Source organism: Caretta caretta, chromosome 17 (assembly GCF_965140235.1).
Source record: "Caretta caretta isolate rCarCar2 chromosome 17, rCarCar1.hap1, whole genome shotgun sequence".
NCBI lineage: Eukaryota > Metazoa > Chordata > Testudines > Cheloniidae > Caretta > Caretta caretta.
In genome coordinates this window covers 24,373,343-24,393,001 of record NC_134222.1, presented here as the reverse complement: position 1 = coordinate 24,393,001, position 19,659 = coordinate 24,373,343, and the positions used below count along the sequence as shown (strand labels likewise).

Genomic DNA, 19,659 nt, shown 5'->3' with positions numbered 1-19,659 from the left:
GTGGGATCTTATGCTGCTTCTGAAGGGAAATCCACTGCAGGGGGAGGGATAGCTCAGTGGTTTGAGCTGTGAGTTCAAACCTTGAGGGGGCCATTTAGGAATCTGGGGCAAAAATTGGGGATTGGTCCTGCTTTGAGCAGGGGGTTGGACTAGATGACCTCCTGAGGTCCCTTCCAACCCTGATATTCTGTGAGAAGAGACAGCTAGGTCCCAAGCTGCAGAGCCACCAGCTGGCAATGGAGAGGGCACAGGTTCTTGGGGAAATAGAGACAACGGAGAAATGGTCTATCCAGCTCCAGACAAACCCCTCTAGCTATCTAGGCATTTCTGCACACCCATCGCTGTGGTTTTGAGGCAGCCATGACTGCTGCCCAGACCCAGAGAGTGAAAATGGGCAGGAACAGGGTCCTGAACCCCTGCTTCTTCCCAGAGAGCAGCGCAACACCATCCCAGGCACACAGCCAGTGGCCACTCATGACAAGTATCTGATCCAGAAATCAGAGCCTACCCACTGAGGAGAACCTCTCCCATCCCCCTGGTCTGCATCTCACCATCTGGGAGGGACTGTCTGGGAATGGCAGAACAGGACCCAGTGCCCCCAGCTCCCTGGATTCAGCCTAGTGAGCAATGGGGATCACAGATGCTGCAGGAAAACAGCAGAGTAACCTTGTGAGGAAGCCTCAGACTTCTGGAGTGTGGGAGGAGATCCCAAGGAACAAGCTGTGTGCTCCAGCTTCTCCTCAAGGCCCAAGGCTAGGGCAGTATGCCAGCATAGAGACCAGAGACTCGTCTAGACAATCAAACAAAAGCCCAACAGCTTAATCACCTTGGTTATTGTCACCTCCACTGTGATCCTTTCACAACCACAATCCTCCTGATGCTCCCCTTACATCACCACCTGGGATACAGATGACTGACATGCATCTAGGGACCATGGGCGCCAGGTTTGTATAATTTTTGGTGGTGCCCAGAACAGGTTCAAGCAGAGCCGTCCTGTCCATAGGATGAACCGGGCCAATTGCCCCGGGCCCCACGCTTTGGGGGGGCCCCATGCTTCAGGGGGACACAGGGTCCAGGGCGGACTGGGAGGTTAGCGGGGGGCCTGCAACCCAGACCCAGCCCACCCCGCTCTGCTCCGCCCCACCAGCTCCTGGCGTCGCTTGGGGGAGGGGACAGAAGCCAGAAAGAAGCGGGGTGGAGGCTTGGGGGAAAGGGTGGAGCAGGGGTGGGCTGGGGCCAGATCTCTTGCTGCTGCCGGCACCAGTTCCCCCACTAGCCCTCCCGGCTGCCCTGGACCCTGCGTCCCCCTGAAGCACGGGGCCACCCAAAGCGCGGTAAGCCCAAACATTGGTGGAGCCGGGCCCACGTTCCTAAAGATTGGTGGAGCATGGGCACCACGGGCCTGTATAACTCGTCGCCTATGCTAGGGACTCAGGTGCAGGGGCAACAGGCACAGACTATTGAGGGGAATTCTTATAAGCAGAGCAAGAGCATTTCACCCTCTGTGGTAGCCTAGCAGAAAATTCACAATGGTGTAAGCCCAGAGATCATGAGTTCTAATACCTGATCATCTACTGATGACTATTAATATTGCTGGACACTTCACAACCGCTATTCTGCACTGTACTGCTGCCTTGGGGGCAACTGTCACTTACCTGTTTAATAGATACGGTGCCCGAGAGAAGGTCACTTCAGGCACAGCTCGGGACAGAACCCAGGCCTTGAACACGACAGACCAGGGCACGTTCATTTTGCGACTCAGAAGGTCTGTATCAGTCAATACAGGAGTTTCTGTAACCCACATTAACCCAGTCTGGCTCTGTGCCAACCCCTAGTGACTAGATAACATAAAGAGGTTTATGAATGCAACTGCTTCCATGCTAAGACTGCTGGTTCTTCAGCTCAAGCAATAAGGCTCCTGCTTGTACATGCAGACAGTTAGGGGGTCAGTCAGCCAGATGACCCAGACAAAGGCAATGCTGCAACTGACTGTTGTCTGTGCCATGTACTGCTTGCTTGGTAGTAACATGGGCGGGCACCATGCTTGTAAAACTAACCTAGCTCTTTCTTAAGAGAGCTATTTACAGAGCTGCTGCAACTAGCATGCAGACAAGTTCCATGCAGGCAGGCGGCTACACTCGCTGTAGCCAGGAGACCACTGTGGGCACCCACTGGCTCACATAGTTGCTAACAGCAGGCTTCTCTGGTCCCCCAGGTGCTCCTGGAAGTGAGGTGGAGCTTGGGTTGTAGAACTGAAAGTTAGACGCTCAAACCCGGTGGATATCCCATAGAGTGGTGAAAAAATATGCACAAAGAAACCTGAAGAAATTGTTGGATTAGTGTAACATTTCTGTACTTAGAAGTGAATTTGGATGTTGCCTTAATACATGCTTTGCTGTTGCATTGTTAGTGTTTGTATTGTGGTTAATGGGAGCTGTCCTTTAAGAATAGGGGTGGGGCACTTTATTGTAGACTGTGTTTGAGAATGACAGCAGTGTGTGGCAGATTTTACCTGTTTGACCGGAAAGGGGAGATTGGGCCTATGTGAGCTCAAAAAGGTCAGAACTTACCTTTCCTGAAAACAGTCTCATTCATGAAGATAGGTGCTCATGGGGTACTGATGGCCTCAGGACATTGCTAATGAGCTACGGAGCCTGTCTGAATCCTGCCCTGCTCAGCAATGTTAAATGCTGTTCCCATGTAATGGATGTTTGGTGGCCTTCACATGAGGTGAGTTTGGTGAATCCTAGTTCCTGCCCCTAGATCACAAACTCACTATTTTACACTAGGGGTGGGAGTCTCAAGGGGGACTCAGGTGCTTAACTGCTACTCTCCAAACACCTCTCTGTCAGAGAGTCAAACCCGTACTGACCCTGAACGCCAGCTTTGTCCTACCTACTGGCCCTGAACCAGAACTGAACTGAAAAAATGGGGGTTCCCCGTTAAAATAAAAGGTTTGCATTTGTAACACCGACAGACCCCAGGATCGAACGTGGGGCCTCTGGAGCTCACTGCATGAGCAACTACCGTGTGAGCTAAAAGCCACCTGGCCCTTACCTAAGGCTGTGGCCGGCTAATTAATCTCTCTCTCGGTGCCACTAGAGAGGCCAGAGCACCACACCCAGGAGGGGTGTGGGGTACACATTTTTTAGCTCAATATTTTTAAAAAAACGTGACCTCTTTCATTATAAAACAAGACAACAAAACAGGAGGGGCGGAAACTCCTAAGAGTGGGGGGCCACTGGTGCCCAAACTGTCGTCCCCTTCCCCCAAGGTCCTGGCCTCATGCCACCCCTCCCCCCCAAGACCTTACCCCCTGCTCACTCCTCTCTGCCTCCTCTCCCCCATCGCTCCCTCTTATGGACAGTAAAAAGTGGGAGGGCACTTTTAAAAGTGACGGGGCCATGGCCCCGCCAACAAAATACCACATTGGCATGTGGTCGCTATCAGAAAAAGCGGCCACAGTCTGAGGAGGAGAATGAGAACATGCGAGCAGACAGGGAGGGGAAGCTGCACCACGTGAGGCAGCCAGGGCCCCATGGTCTCAGAGATTCCCCTCTGGGGAAAAAAGAGGTAGGACGCTCCCTGGTCTCAGAAGTAACAATAACTCTTCAAGCCCAAGGGAACCGTAATGGCTCCCCAACCAGGCCTCCCCCACCAGCCCCTGGGCAGCTCCTCCCACCAGCTGCCCCACTGGAGGCCCCAAACTCAAATGTATTCTCTCCCCTCCCCCGAGGACCAGTGTGATAGAGCAAATGCTAGAAGATGTTCGCTCAAACAAGTTGCTCGTAAAAAATAGTCCTGTTTATTTTGACACAAAAACACTAGGAAAACTCATGGAAAGCTAAAGTTAAACAATCAATAAATGTTCAAAAATCAAAATAGTTTCCATTTTAAGCTTCAAGTCTCTTTTTTTTAATTTACTTCCACTAAGATTGAAATTTGATTTGCGCCAGTAGCTGAACTGGGGTGTATGGGTGTGGGTGTGTGTCTTGACCCACAACTGAATCCAAACACACTGACTGCAACTGAACCTGACAGTGAACCGAACCCAAATCAATACCGGTTCCAGTCCCTGCGGCCTGGATCTATGCATCTAAATCCCCTGGAGGGACTCAGCATGCCTACTTGCTAGCTTAGGCAACACGGCTTGTGGGTTTTGGGCCTCCCGTTCTTAGGCGCCCCATGCACTGGGTGGGAGCCTGGGTGCCCAGCTCCGCATGGCGAATAGCAGCAGGCAGCAGGGTGCCCAAGCATTCGGTGCTGCAGTGCGAAGAGCTGCAGTGTCTGTGTTCCCCTAGACTGTTCGCTCTTTGGGGCAGGGGCGGTCTCTGTGTGTTTCTACGGTGCCTGGCACAATGGGGCCCCGATCTCAGCTGGTCCTCTAGCATGAGTTCATACAGCAGGGACCAAAAGCGTCTTCCCCGCGGTACCTGTGGAAGAGCGGCCAACACTGCATATACTGCCAAAGCAGGGTATTGCAAACGTCAGAAGACAGGCCAAAAACACATTTTTAATCTCAGGATTTTGGGGGGCTACGTCATGATTTTCTTTTTAAAAAGGCAAAATTACAACAAACGTTCACATACTCCACTGTCCATGACTTATTCCTTAGTCAGAATCAGGTTAATGTTTAAAGAACCTGGCTAAAAATTCTGGCTTTCTGGCTGCAGAGCCCTCTTCCTCCAAGTACACTAAAAAGGGTGTCCAAATTTCTAAATACCTTTCTTCTTTTCAGTGCTTCTCTTGTTTACATGCTGGGTGTGAAAGCTTTTCCGTTACAAGGACTGTCCATATGTTACTTTACCCCAATTCCACAGGAGGAGAAGCGATATTTTTCCAATAACGTGCATTACGAAATCTTGCAGCTAACAATAAAAAAGAATTAATTTGTTGTTCTGTTCAAAATGTAGCTCCTTTGCTGGAGCATTAAGTCAGCAGTTCAGGGGATTTCTAGGAAGCATATTGTCATAAGTTGAATCTCTTTAATAATTTCCTCCCAAAACCTTCTAATTCTGGGACACAACCACCCCGTGTGCGAGTATGTCCCTCCTTCCCCACAAGCCCTCCAGCACAGCACCTCCCTAATAGCAAAAATAGGATGGATCTGGACTGGAGCCAGATGCCATCTTCACCGTACTTTAGAAACTGAGTGAGGATTTTGGGGCATAGTGATGAAAAAATGACGGCGCTTGCTAAAAACAATGATGCTCTAGACAGCCACACAGGCCAGGGTCCTTCGAAGCCTTTGAACCTGTCAACCAGCAAGTGCTGTTTCTGTGCCACACTGGGGATGCAGGATAAATAACAGCAAACTAGCCAGGCTGAACCACAAACTCTTGCAAGGTTGTGAAGTAACTTCCTGTTTTACCTCCTCTTCTATTTTAGATGCTTTATGCTGAAAGAATCATAGACTCATAGAAGATCAGGGTTGGAAGAGACCTCAGGAGGTCATCTAGTCCAACCCTCTGCTCAGAGCAGGACCAACCCACTTGTACTAGAGCTTCAGTAGATCAAACTATATATTGGATACACCAGGGGTGCTGGAACAATGTTTATAGTGGGGATGCTGATGACGGAAACCATGGAAACCATGTATTTGGTGTTTGTTATTACGACTTCACGACAGGGGGTGCGGCAGCCCCCCCTTGCACCAGCACCACTGGGATACACTATTATATCTATAGGATAGGAATGAAGGTGTTCTGGTGCCCTGCCACCCAGTGGAATTTGCAGCCCGGAGCTAGGCACCCACAGCTGGACCCACAAGGGGAATTAGGTGCCCAACTGCCACTTTGGGTGCCTAAACCCAATTTTTAGATCCTCAAAACCCTGGTTAAGCAGCTGCCTAACCCTTTAGGAACCTGAAACCCCCAGGATCTAGATCCACAAATGCCAAATCCCGGACTTAGGCTCCGCTGGGATCCACAAAGCTCCTGCCTCACCCGCTAAGCTATGAGCTCCCTAAGTGCCTATGTGTCTGCCTCTGGACATGTTCACTGTTTGGATGCCTCAAGCCCCAGCATGATCCACAGAGCAGGAGAAGAGGGGCACTGCTCCACACATCGCATCCATGGAGCCCATCCCACAGACATGCCTGCCGAATCAGGTCCCATGCAGACTCTGAATGGAGGAGTCCTGCAGACTCTAGGCCATGCCCAACTTATAACTTTTAGCCCAGTGGTTAGAGCCCTCGCCTGGGATGTGGGAGACTCAGGTTCAATTCCCCTCTGCCAGGGGGGGAGAAAGGATTTGAACAGGGAGAAAGGATTTGAACTATAAGGCGGGTAGAAAGTTGGCTAGATTGTCGGGATCAACGGGTAGTGATCAATGGCTCCATGTCTAGTTGGCAGCTGGTGTCAAGTGGAGTGCCCCAGGGGTCGGTCCTGGGGTCGGTTTTGTTCAATATCTTCATAAATGATCTGGAGGATGGTGTGGATTGCACTCAGCAAATTTGCGGATGATACTAAACTAGGAGGAGTGGTAGATAAGCTGGAGGGCAGGGATAGGATACAGAGGGACCTAGACAAATTGGAGGATTGGGCCAAAAGAAATATGATGAGGTTCAATAAGGATAAGTGCAGGGTCCTGCACTTAGGATGGAAGAATCCAATGCACCGCTACAGACTAGGGACCGAATGACTAGGCAGCAGTTCTGCGGAAAAGGACCTAGGGGTGACAGTGGACGAGAAGCTGGATATGAGTCAGCAGTGTGCCCTTGTTGCCAAGAAGGCCAATGGCATTTTGGGATGTATAAGTAGGGGCACAGCGAGCAGATCGAGGGATGTGATCGTCCCCCTCTATTCGACATTGGTGAGGCCTCATCTGGAGTACTGTGTCCAGTTTTGGGCCCCACACTACAAGAAGGATGTGGAAAAATTGGAGAGAGTCCAGCGAAGGGCAACAAAAATGATTAGGGGTCTGGAACACATGAGTTATGAGGAGAGGCTGAGGGAACTGGGATTGTTTAGTCTGCAGAAGAGAAGAATGAGGGGGGATTTGATAGCTGCTTTCAACTACCTGAGAGGTGGTTCCAGAGAGGATGGCTCTAGACTATTCTCAGTGGTAGAAGAGGACAGGACAAGGAGTAATGGTCTCAAGTCGCAGTGGGGGAGGTTTAGGTTGGATATTAGGAAAAAATTTTTCATAGGAGGGTGGTGAAACACTGGAATGCGTTACCTAGGGAGGTGGTAGAATCTCCTTCCTTAGAAGTTTTTAAGGTCAGGCTTGACAAAGCCCTGGCTGGGATGATTTAATTGGGGATTGGTCCTGCTTTGAGCAGCGGTTTGGACTAGATGACCTCCTGAGGTCCCTTCCACCCCTGAGATTCTATGATTCCATGATTCTAGGGGTCTCCCACCTCCCAAAAGAGTGCTGTAATCACTGACCTATGGGATGTTATGATGGGGGCGGGGGAAGGGTCCCTCAATCTTTTCTGTGGAAGCTGTTCCACTTTGCATAAATACGGACAGTCATAGGGCCAGAGGGAGACTGAGCCTATAGCCTGGTGGCCATGGAGCCTCCTTGGGAGGTGGAAGGCCCAGGTCTAGTCCCCCTGCTCAAATGACTCTTCAATTATTTATCCAAACTGGAGCAGCTTCAGCAGCAGACTAGCCCATAGCCCTGTGGTTAGCACCCGCTCCTGGGAGTGCTGTTCAAATCCTCTCTCTCCTCTGGCAGAGCGGGACTTGAACCAGGGTCTCCCACATCCCAGCTGAGTGCTCTAGCCACTGGGTGAAAAGCTACCAGGCAGGTGGCTCTTCCTCCAGCTCTTTCTTGTGGAGCGAGGCAGGCACCTAACTCATTCTGGGAAGGACTGACCGAGGGAACGTCGCCACTGCAATAAAAGCCCCACGGTACGACCACAGCTGACTCGGGCCCGCAGGGCTCGGGCTCCGCTATAAAATAGCAGTAGAGTCGTGCGGGCTCTGGCTGGAGACCAGGTTCTGACGCCCTGTGTGGGGGGAGGGTCTCGGAGCCCGGGCTCCAGCCTGAGTCCGAATGTCTCCACTGCAATTTTTCGCCCAAGCCCCATGACCCCAAGCCAGCCTTTGAGACTAGGTGCTGCGAGTGTTTTTTACAGCCTAGCCCAGGGGTCGGCAACCTATGGCACACGAGCCAAAGACGGCACGCGAGCCGATGTTTAATGGCACGCTGCTGCCTGCCGGGTCCCAGCCACCGGCCCTGCTCAGCCCGCTGCCGAACCCAGGCGGGCCCCCGGCAGGCAGCAGCGTGCCATTGAAAATCCTGCCCGCCCCGGCCCGCTCTTCTCCATCCCCCCCCGCGGGGGCAGGGTGAAGAAGCTTGGTCCTGCTGGCTGCTGCTGCAGGGCAGGCAAGCTCCCCCCTCCCCCGCCTCTTCCCCATCCTCTTCCCCCGCCCTGCTGGGTGCCTGCCCCTCCCCCTCTCCCCCCTCCCCCGCCTCTTCCCCCGCCCTGCTGGGTGCCTGCCCCTCCCCCTCTCCCCCCTCTCCCGCCTCTTCCCCCGCCCTGCTGGGTGCCTGCCCCTCCCCCGCCTCTTCCCCCGCCCTGCTGGGTGCCTGCCCCTCCCCCGCCTCTTCCCCCGCCCTGCTGGGTGCCTGCCCCTCCCCCGCCTCTTCCCCCGCCCTGCTAGGTGCCTGCCCCTCCCCCTCTCCCCCGCCTCTTCCTCCGCCCTGCTGGGTGCCTGCCCCTCCCCCTCTCCCCCGCCTCTTCCCCCGCCCTGCTAGGTGCCTGCCCCTCCCCCTCTCCCCCGCCTCTTCCCCCGCCCTGCTAGGTGCCTGCCCCTCCCCCTTTCCCCCCTCCCCCACCTCTTCCCCCGCCCTGCTAGGTGCCTGCCCCTCCCCCTCTCCCCCCTCCCCCGCCTCTTCCCCCGCCCTGCTGGGTGCCTGCCCCTCCCCCTCTGCCCCCTCCCCCACCTCTTCCCCTGCCCCGCTGGGTGCCTGCCCCTCCCCCTCTCCCTCCCTGCCCCCGATCAGCTGATGGCCCTTGTGCGGGAGAGGGAGAAGCGGAGCACCGGGCACTGGCTGCTCCGGGGAGGAGGCGGAGACGAGGTGGGGACGGGGCCTTGGGGGAAGGGGGGTGGAATCAGGGCATATCCCCTCCAGCCCCCTGCCATGACCCTTACATCCCCCCCACACCCCAACCCCCTGCCCTGATCCCCGCATCCCCCACACACCCCAGCCCTCTGCCCTGATCCCTGTACCTTACATCCCCCCGCACACCCCAGCCCCCCGCCCTGAGCCCTGCACCTCTCACACACACCCAGCCCTCTGCCCTGACCCCTGCACCCCGCCACACACCCCAGCCTCCTGCCCTGACCCCTGCACCCCGCCACACACCCCAGCCCTGACTCCAGTACCCCCCACACATACCCAGCCTCCCCCACGCCCCATGCCCTGACTCCTGCACCCCCCACACTACCCAGCCCCCTCACACCCCATGTCCTGACTCTTGCACCCCCCACATTCCCACCCCCACCCTGAGCACCAAACAGGAGCTCCTGCACCTTCCAACATTCCCACCTGCACCCCTCGCACCAAATGGGAGCTGCCCAGGTAAGCACTCCACATCCAAACCTCTTGCCCCAACCCTGAGCCCCCTCCCTCATTCTAGCTCCTGGCCAGACCCTGCACCCCACCCCCCAGCCTGCTCCTTCACGCCCAGCCCTGTGCTCAGTGCACTCCCACCCTCAGCTCAGAGCAGAGAGAGAGGAAGAGAATGGGCTAGAACCTGGGAGAAGGTAGGTACCCACTCTGTGTGGGCAGGGCTGGGATCCCAGACCGGCAGCGGGCTGAGCGGGGCCAGCAGCCGGGACCCTGGCTGGCAGGAGCCAGCGGACTGAACCCCAGACCGGCAGCGGGCTGAGTGGCAGCGGGCTGAGCCGCTTAGCCCACTGCCGGTCTGGGGTCCCAGCTGCCAGCCCCTTGCCAGCCGGGGTCCCAGCTGCAGGCCCCGCTCAGCCCTCTGCCGGCCTAGGTGAACGGAAGGCCAGGCTGGCAGCGGGCTGAGCAGGCAGGCGGCGTAAGATCAGCATTTTAATTTAATTTTAAAGCTTCTTAAACATTTGAAGCTTCTTAAACATTTTGAAATCCTTGTTTACTTTACATATGACAATAGTTTAGTTATAGAATATATAGACTTATAGAGAGAGACCTTCTAAAAACGTCCAAATGTATGACTGGCACGTGAAACTTTCAATGAAAGTGAATAAATGAAGACGCGGCACATCACTTCTGAAAGGTTGCCGACCCCTGGCCTAGATGTACCCTTAGACACCTACGCTACCAGGCTCCAGCAGAGGAGTTCCTCGCTGTGGATCACAAGTAGAGATCGGCACCTCCCTGAAGCTTGGACTTAGGTACCAAACTCCACGGGAGGGGCAGGGCTTAGGAAACATCCATCTTGTCACCATCTCTCATTGGCTACCGCTGGCAGCTCCCCACCCAGTGTGATGGCTTTGGTGACTCACATTCTGAGGTGCCTCTTGCTCCTCGTGCCTTGTAGAGGGAGCCTAGGTGCCTAACCCAGGCTTTGCGGGTAACAGTGGTTTGTTCCTGTGATCTCCTACATGCCAAATTGCTGAGTATTGCAACACCCCCGTCCCTTTGGGAATCCAGGCCTGGTACCTAACTCCCAGCTGTGAAGGCCGCTAGGTGGCAGGACACCAGGCACCACAATACCTGTGTGGATCTAGGCCCTGAAGGGCTTAGAGTGAGAAGGGGAGCTACAGGAAGCAGGCTGGCTCCTGGGGCTCCCCCCACCTCAGCAGATGGGCTGCAAGGCTGGGGAAGAGGCCCAGGAGCAGGAGGGTCAAGCAAAGAAGCTGTGATCCGTGCTGAGCTGCTTTATTTGGGGGTTACTTGTCAGCGCACCCCATAAACCCTGTGCAGACCCTGGCCCACACACCAGCCATCTACAAGAAAGAGAACTCATTTTTAACATAACTACATCTCATAAGGTATTGATTTTGCATTAAAAGAGCTGACGCAGCCCTGTGTCATGCTGAAGCCCACAGTGCACCAACCAAAACGGTGCCAGGCCAAAAGTCCTGACCAGCTGTATGACTGGCAGCTGCACCGAGAGCCCGTTGCATATGGTGCTCCTATTAACCTTATTACCGAGTTTCAGGGAATAATCCAGGACTGGTACAGAGATGCAAACAACTGTTTTGTGCTATTTCATTAATTGCTCTCTTCTGTTGGTGATGACCAAGCAAATGAGTCAAATGATTTGACATTGCTGCAGGATAGAGCCATCCAGGAGTGTGAGGAGACTTTCCAGAAAGACTGACTTCAAAATGGACGTGTCTGCAGACAGCAAAGAGTGCTAATGAAAAGAACATGGAGTTGCACAGAGCTGGCCAAAGAACTTTACCACAAAGGGGCCCACAGAAGGTAACTTGCGGAAGAAGGTTGGAGTAATGAAGAGTTGGCCAAAGGAGCTCACCACAGAGGGGCCCACGGAAGGTAACTTGCAGAAGCGGGTTACTGACTGGAGATGAGCCAGTGGGAATTCAGCAGATGGCCCAACATGTACTATACAAACTGATATGGCACAAGATATTTTGCACAAAGAAACAGGAATTATCCAGAGACAAAGTTGCAAGAAGCCATAAAGGAGAATGAGGAGAGGGGACAAAACTCAGCTTCTGGTTTGACATTTCAAACTTTCCCCAGAAGCATGAATGAAAGCACTTTCAGAGAAGGGGTTGGAATGGGGGAAGGGGTGGGAAGAGGCGGGGCCTCACAGAAGGGGTGGAGTGGGGGCGGGGCCAGGGCAGTGGGTGGGGGGTGGTCAGTGGTGCAGCCCTCAGGCCAATGTACTAGTCCTCATGTGGCCCTCATGGTCATTTGAGTTTGAGACCCCTGGCCTAACCCCACAAGCACCTCACTTTCTGCTGGTAAGCATGGGCAAAGATGCCTAAATCCTGATGCCACCCCACAGCTAACAAGCTGCTTTGAGCCCTTGCTCAATGACACATCAACTGGACGCTCAGATGAGACATTCCCCACCCGTCTCCACAGCAGGACCTGATCCGGTAGGTGTTCTCAGACCATGCCTACAGGATCAGGTCCTGCACAAAACAGTCAGGGGCAGGCAAGCTGGGCATTCTTCAGGCTCACATATGTGCACCCACACCCAGGACAGCCAGTAGCCCAACAATTTAGGGCACACCCCGTTTGAATCCTTCCTCTTCCTGATTTGGAGCAGAGACTTGAACCTGACTCTCCCACATGCCATGTGAGTTCGCTAACCACTGGGCAACAGAGTCACTCACTTACACACTCACTCTGACCCAATGAATATTTTAATAGTTATACGAAATGGAACGGCTTCAACAGGTCAGATTAAGAGAGACACATGCCAGACTAGCCAAGAGCCTGGCAGTTTGGGCACTCACCTGGGAGAGCTGAATTCATGTCCTTGCTCAAAATCAGGCAAAGTGGGGACTGCCAGCCTGGGAACCCTAATAAAAAACAGGCCTCTGGCCTGACAGGCTGGGATCAATGGGAGATAGGTACCTAAGTACCTTTATGAATCTGAGAGCTAAGCCTTGCCCCAGTCCTCAGCATTTCCTATCGGCTTTCTTAGGCAGCCCACCACTCCGCATGCTGGCTTCTGAGAACCCGTCTTAAATCCCTGGGTCTCCCCATGCACTGTACAATGGAGCCATTCGCTTAAATCAGGGCTCAGAATTCCACTAGGCAGCGGGACGCCTAAGGATTCAATGTGGCAATGCCATAAGTTCCTTTCTGAATGTGGTCCCTCTGTTTTTTAAAGTCCTATCTGGGGAGACCACTGCAAAATTCAGGAAAAGAATAACGCCTTGAGTGACTCACCTGAATGAACTCTAATCTAACTCAAGAACCAGTCATTGAAACAGTGAAGCTAAGCTGGAGAACCCACATTCATACCAGTTCCAACTGATAAGTAGCCGAACAACTTTTATTCATGTGATGACTTCCTCATGTTAGGCTAAATGCTTCTCAGAAAGTCTTTACCTTTATTAAAATCCTCTGAATGACTCAAATGTATGTGTACTTGTATTTCACTAACAAGTTTAGTCTTAGTTATTTACAAGTCATGCTGATTCATTAAGTCAGTTGAGAGTGCTAGGACAAGGGAAACTCATCACTCTAGGTCAGCCTAATAATGATGTAATTGAAAGCTGGGCTTCATTACAGCAAAATTTATTTTGTCAAATCCTGAGTGTTTTAAAAAGGTCAACCTAGAAATTGCACAGCTTTCAAGAGAATTAGACAAAAAGAGGAAGACACTTTGAATTGGCTTGTAAACTAAAGATTTTCCCATTATTGCTGTGAGTAATTCATCTTTTTATAAAGAAACAAACAAGAAAGATTACAAAAAAAATAAATAAAAATTATTTGACCACTATTTGAACCTTTGGTTAAAGTGGCATAGGAACCCACAGCGCTGGTGAAATTCCTGAGAAACTAGAACAAATTCAACATTATTCCGTGCATATTACAGTTTGGGCTTAGCATATGATAGTCTTGTGCATGTATAAGTGGCAAAGTATGGCTCTGTGTCATGGGCAAGGTCATTCTGAACTGAAAACTGACATTCTTTGATAACTAAGTAATTTATCTAAAATTCTACATCCTGCTGTAGAATTGTTTGGTGGAACTGACAAGAGCAGTTCCATAATTCCACTGGGATATAATCTTGACGAGAAGTAAATAAGGAGCTGTAATTAAGAATCCATAATTCTGTGCTGGAACCACAATCACTTGCACTAGACTAGTACAGAACTAGGATCAACGTTACCTTTGTAACAAGGTTGTGATAAGACCTTAAATGCATTTAACTGATTTATCATCTCTTGATAATTGTAACTTCTCATGTTAAATTCCATTTTCACATCATAAACATTATCAGCCAACCATCTGTATTCTGCTTTCTGTAATTTCTTATTAGCCAACACAACTTTGAAAGCAAATAAGCCTCAAAGAGTTATATAAATTCTCCTGCTTGTACTTTAGCTAAGGAACACAGATCCAAAGAACAGTGAGAAACCTAGTAGAGGGAACTGGTTAGTTAAACCTTCTCACCAATGTGCATTACATATGCCCGCACTCTCTGTCTCTCAGTAGCGAAGAGGGCCACTGGCATGTGTGCTCCAGCCGCATCGGCTCTCTAGCACGGACCATTGTGGTTGGCGTGGGCCCCTGGCCTGGAGCATTCTAGTGCAATGGAAACATGCTCCCCACCCCCCGGTACTGTCCCGCATCTAGCAGTCAGAGGCCTCCCTTGCTTTGCAGCGTGGCCCTTGTGCAGGGTCCCCAGGCGAGCTCTGAGCAGCAGGGAAAGTTTCCTTCCCAACATCCCTCTCAGTACAGCAAACCTTCCCCTACAGTTTTCAGAGTAACAGCCGTGTTAATCTGTATTTGCAAAAAGAAAAGGAGTACTTGTGGCACCTTAGAGAGAGCTGTAGCTCACGAAAGCTTATGCTCAAATAAATTGGTTAGTATCTAAGGTGCCACAAGTACTCCTTTTCTTCCCCTACAGAGGCAGCTCAAGGGGCCCTCTGGGGAAGCAGGCACTGGCCTCCTAGTGCTGCACAGCACAAGTTTCAGGGCTCCGGGGAGGGGCCCCGACTCACATACACACACCCTAGTGCAAGATGGCAGACAGGGAGTCTGTTGTTCTTTGTATCCTACCCCTCCTGCTCTCCTAGCCAAGACAGGAGCTGCCATTCATGCTAAGAGCTCATTTACCTGCTGTTGAAGAAGGGCCTCATGAAATACCCAACAACAGAGCGTCTGTTCTGGATGAGAGAGGATCTAGCAGGCCACCTCCTGAAACACAATCAGACAGGAAGTGTTTACAGCCCCTGCCCAGAGGCACGTTTTCCAATCCTTTAATAATTCTTGTGGCTCTTCCCTGGACCCTTTCCAATGTATCAACATTCTTCCTGCATAGGGGGGAACAGCACTGGACACAAGATCCAACAGCACCACTGCCAGATACAGAAGTAAAATAACCTCTCGACTCCTAATCAAGATTCCCCTGCCTTAGCCCTTTTGGCCACAGCATCACACTGAGAGCTCATGTTCAGCAGATTGTCACCACGACCCCCACATGCTTTTCAGAATCGCTGCTCCCACAATACAGCCCCCATCCTGTAGGTATGATCTGCATTCTTTGTTCCTCCATGGATAACTTTACACTGGGCTGTATTAAAACACATATTGTTTGCTTGCATCCAGTTTACCAACAGATCCAGATCTCTCTGTATCACTGACCTCTTCATTATTGACCACTCCCCCAGTTGTGTCATCTGCAAACTTTAGCAATGATGACTTTCTGTTCTCTTCCAGGTCATTGATGAAAATCTTAAATAGCACAAGACCAAGGTTCCCTGTGGAACCCCACTAGAAACACACCTGCTCAATGGTGATTCCCCATTTACAATTACTTTTTTCAACCAACAGTTAGGCAGCTTTTAATCTATTTAATGTGTGTCATGTTAATTTTATATTCTTCTAATTTAATACTCAAAATGGCATGCTGTACCGTGTCAAATGCCGTACAGAAGTCTCAGTCTATTACATCAACACTATTCCCTTTATCAACCAAACTTGTAATCTCATCAAGAGAAGATATCAGATTAGTCTGACACGACCTATTTTCCATAAGCCTGTGCTGATAGACATGAACTATATTACCCTCCTTTAATTCTCTGTGAACCAAGTCCTGTATCAGTCAAGCCATTATTTTGCCTGGGCTCGATGTCAGACTGAGGGGCCCATAGTTAGGGGGAAACCACTCTGGCAGCTCAGGGGGGAAGAGGCTCCGATCCCCAGACCTACTTCCTCCCCCTTTACACCTCAGTGACAGGAGCATAGCCCTTCTCAAGCCTTGCCATGGTGCAGCTCCCGTGGGATGGGAGTCATGTGGCACGGCCCCGCTGCTCGCAAACATTGTGATTCGTGGCTCCTGAGCCCCTGTTGCCTGGGACCATGTGAAGTCGGGAGCAGATTCTTCCCAGGCTGTTTATCCCAGTGCTTTGCCCTCTGGGGGACTGGGAGGGGGCAGGGGAACAGACCCCACCCCAGGAGGTGACTATAATCTGACTGTTCTGACCTTCCTCTAACCACTGTATCCAGCCCATCCCAGGGTGCTGTTGTTGCATAACCTCCCGCTAACGTGAAGCCGGGCCCAGCCTACTCCTCCCCATGGCACATGGGGAGTCAGGAAGGTAGGCCTTCCCTCTCAGCCATATTCGTGGTGGCAGCTCCCAAAGGGCTCCTTGGAGAATTTGGGCTAGATTCACAAGGAGACTCTGCTCCGCATTGCAGCACTTAATGTCTAGGCACCCTGCACCCACTGGAATTCAAAGACCCGAGGTAGGCACCCAGGCTTGCTATACACTGCACGGGAAAGTGAGCCACTAAGAAAGGGATTCACAAAAGCTGAGTGAGGAGCTGCCTAAGTGAGCCAGCACTCCAGCCCTCGCGGGGAGTTAGGCAGCTGTGAGTCTAGCGCCTGAACCAGGTCAGCCTTTTTTCAGGAAAAACTAAGGAGGCAGCATTCCCCCTTCCCCTCGTTCCGTGCCACAACATTTACCCAGAATACAGGAGACTCAAGTTCAAATCCCCACACAGCCTGATTGGGAGCAGCTCGCCTGTCTCCCCAGGGAGCGCCTGAACCACCAGGCACAGCAACCTCTTAATCGGTCTGGCTGGAGCTGTTTCACTGTGTTTAAAATACTGACATATTCACCTGACCAAAAAGAGAGAGTGGGCATGATTCTGTAGCTCAGGGCTTGGGGTGGGGAGCCCTGAGTTTACTTGCACTGGGTTCTCCCATGTCCTGTGTGAATGCTCTAACCACAGGCCTCTTGGGTCTATGGGGGCACAACCATCTCCTCCTTTGCTGTTTCACATGGGGCCTGGCAGGCAGCCCCTGGGCATGCCTGCGGGATTGGGCCTGGCAGGCATGATAAGCAGGGGGATGCCTGGCTTGAGGATCTAGATGCCGAGCAGGCAGCCTCTGGCAGAGATGTAAGGGGCTGTACTGGGGAGGCCTAGACACCTGCAGATCAGGTGGCAGCTGTTTGAGGATCTGAATTTTGGACTTCGGTGCCCAAAGTGGCAGTTACGTGCCTAAACCCCTTTGTGAATCGAGCTCTCTGCCTCCATTATCTCATTCTCCTCCTTTCCCTTCAGGCCCTAACTGACTTGATGTCCCTCTTTCCGCATATAACAATTATACTAATGAATTAATGCCAACACCTTCCATCCCAGGATCTCTGGGTGCTTTCCAGACATGCATGAATTTGCCTTCCCACCTCCCCTGTGGGGATGATCCCTATCCTCAGTCCCAGGCACTCAGGTCCCATGACAATGTGCACAGTATAAAATCCTAGAGACAGAGGAAATTAAAGTGAGTTCAAGGAACTGGTGCAATTCCCACTCACGTCAAGGGACAGTCTTGGAGCAGAACTGGGTCTGACCAAGTGTATCGGGGGGCGATGCAGAGACAAAGATGCCTGCGTGTAGACATCCATTTTGAACATCTTGCCCAGTGACTTTTAGGCTTCTCTGTCCTTCCCATGGATGGGTTTGACACAGCTTCCCACTGCCCATCACAGGGCCCTGGGCAGAGGGGCTCCAAGGGATAGCACCAGATAAATACTATTGGTCAACTGCAGGTAACAACAGCCAGAAAATAAGCTGTCTCCCCGCTCGCCCAGGCCTGCCGGTGACGGGGCCAGCCGTGCAGCTAAGCAACACAACCCCAAACAGGACGGAGCCAAGAGCAATTCAGGAGTTTGGGGACAGGGGACTGCAACAGCAATGTGAGGGGGAGTCCCAGTCGGGACAGGCAGCCCCTCCCTAGCCCCCCACGGGGCACCGAGGTCCCAGTCGGGACAGCCAGCCCCTCCCTAGCCCCCCACGGGGCACCGAGGTCCCAGTCGGGACAGGCAGCCCCTCTCTAGCCTCCCACGGGGCACCGAGGTCCCAGTCGGGACAGCCAGCCCCTCCCTAGCCCCCCACGGGGCACCGAGGTCCCAGTCGGGACAGCCAGCCCCTCCCTAGCCCCCCACGGGGCACCGAGGTCCCAGTCGGGACAGCCAGCCCCTCCCTAGCCCCCCACGGGGCACCGAGGTCCCAGTCGGGACAGCCAGCCCCTCCCTAGCCCCCCACGGGGCACCGAGGTCCCAGTCGGGACAGCCAGCCCCTCCCTAGCCCCCCACGGGGCACCGAGGTCCCAGTCGGGACAGCCAGCCCCTCCCTAGCCCCCCACGGGGCACCGAGGTCCCAGTCGGGACAGCCAGCCCCTCCCTAGCCCCCCACGGGGCACCGAGGTCCCAGTCGGGACAGGCAGCCCCTCCCTAGCCCCCCATGGGGCACCGAGGTCCCAGTCGGGACAGGCAGCCCCTCCCTAGCCCCCCATGGGGCACCGAGGTCCCAGTCGGGACAGCCAGCCCCTCCCTAGCCCCCCATGGGGCACCGAGGTCCCAGTCGGGACAGCCAGCCTCTCCCTAGCCCCCCATGGGGCACCGAGGTCCCAGTCGGGACAGCCAGCCCCCCCCTAGCCCCCCATGGGGCACCGAGGTCCCAGACGGGCACCCCAGCCAGCCAGTCCGGGAGCCCCAGGGCAGGCGCTGGTAGCCCCCCGGGGCAGGTCGCGCTCCGGTCACTCACCGGGACCTGGGTCCGCGGCTAGCGGCCGAGCGCTCCGTGCGGCGGCTGCGGGCTTAGGGGCTCCCGGCTGCAGGTGCGGCTGGGAGGGGAGCGGCCTCCGCGGCCGGGATTGGGCGCCCAGGAGAGGCGGGGAGGAGCGGGCAGGGGCGCCAGCGGGGACCCCGGACCAGATCGACCCCGACCGGGCCCCGGCCCGGTGTGAGCGGGGCTGACCGGCGATGCGGGAACTGGCCGGGCGGTGGGGGGCCGCGGCGCCGGGGATGCGGGCGCCGGGCGGGGACTGGGGGCAGCAGCGGGGGGGTGCGGGCAGGGCGGGGGGGCGTGTGTGTGACGCGGGCCGGGCTCTCGGTTGCGGAGCCGATACTCGCTCCTGACTCACGGGGACACAGGTCCCGCCATCGGGACACCCGCACCCGAGAGCAGCCGCTTCCTTCCCGGCAGGTTCTGTGGCGCTGCGGGGAAGTCCCACCGGGATCTCGGCTGGGCCAGGCAGCCTCAAGCCTCCCCGCAAGGCCCTGGAGAGTTCGGCCAGGCTCCAGCCATTCCCCCGCTCCCTGCATCCCCCAGCGCCGGGCTCCCAGTATCCACGTGCTAAGGTTGCCAACCCACCAGGATTGTCCGGGAGTTGACAGGAGTCATGCGATGAACCCCCAGGAATACATCCAATCAAAATTGGCAACACTAACCCCTGCTCCCCGCAATCTCCCACTACACTCCCCTCCCCCCCAGTCAAGCTCTGGAACAGACTTCCAAGCTGGGTCCTGGAATCCTACCCACTGGAGGTTTTTAAGAAGGCAAATAGCTGCCAGGCATGTCTCAGGATCCCTTCCGGCTCTACCTGTCTGGGATTCTCTGTCAGAAAAAATTTCATCCAGGTGGCCTGAGCCACCTTTCCCCTGCAGCCCTTCTGGGGTACATGGGCACATGGCTGTCAGCCTCAAGACACCAAAAAACGTGACTCGGGGCCCCCAAATCATGCTTTTTAGTCTGTCTTTTGACTCCTTA

The 19,659-nt window shown here is 53.9% G+C and overlaps 1 protein-coding gene across 2 annotated transcripts in view; it reads right to left on the bottom strand.

The window, feature by feature from the left end:
• Positions 1–18,900, bottom strand: part of LOC125623894 (claudin-4-like) — a 35,124-nt gene extending 16,224 nt beyond the window's left edge. Inside the window, exons 1-2 of one of the 2 annotated variants that reach the window (XM_075120763.1) lie at positions 18,655–18,899; positions 14,719–14,799 (exon numbers count right to left, since the gene is read on the bottom strand). The gene's annotated coding sequence lies outside the window, so the exon portion shown is untranslated. Of the gene's footprint in view, positions 1–14,718; positions 14,800–18,654 lie in introns of both variants that reach the window. The other variant, XM_075120764.1, reaches the window with a different exon arrangement.
• Between the last annotated feature and the right edge of the window lie 759 nt (positions 18,901–19,659).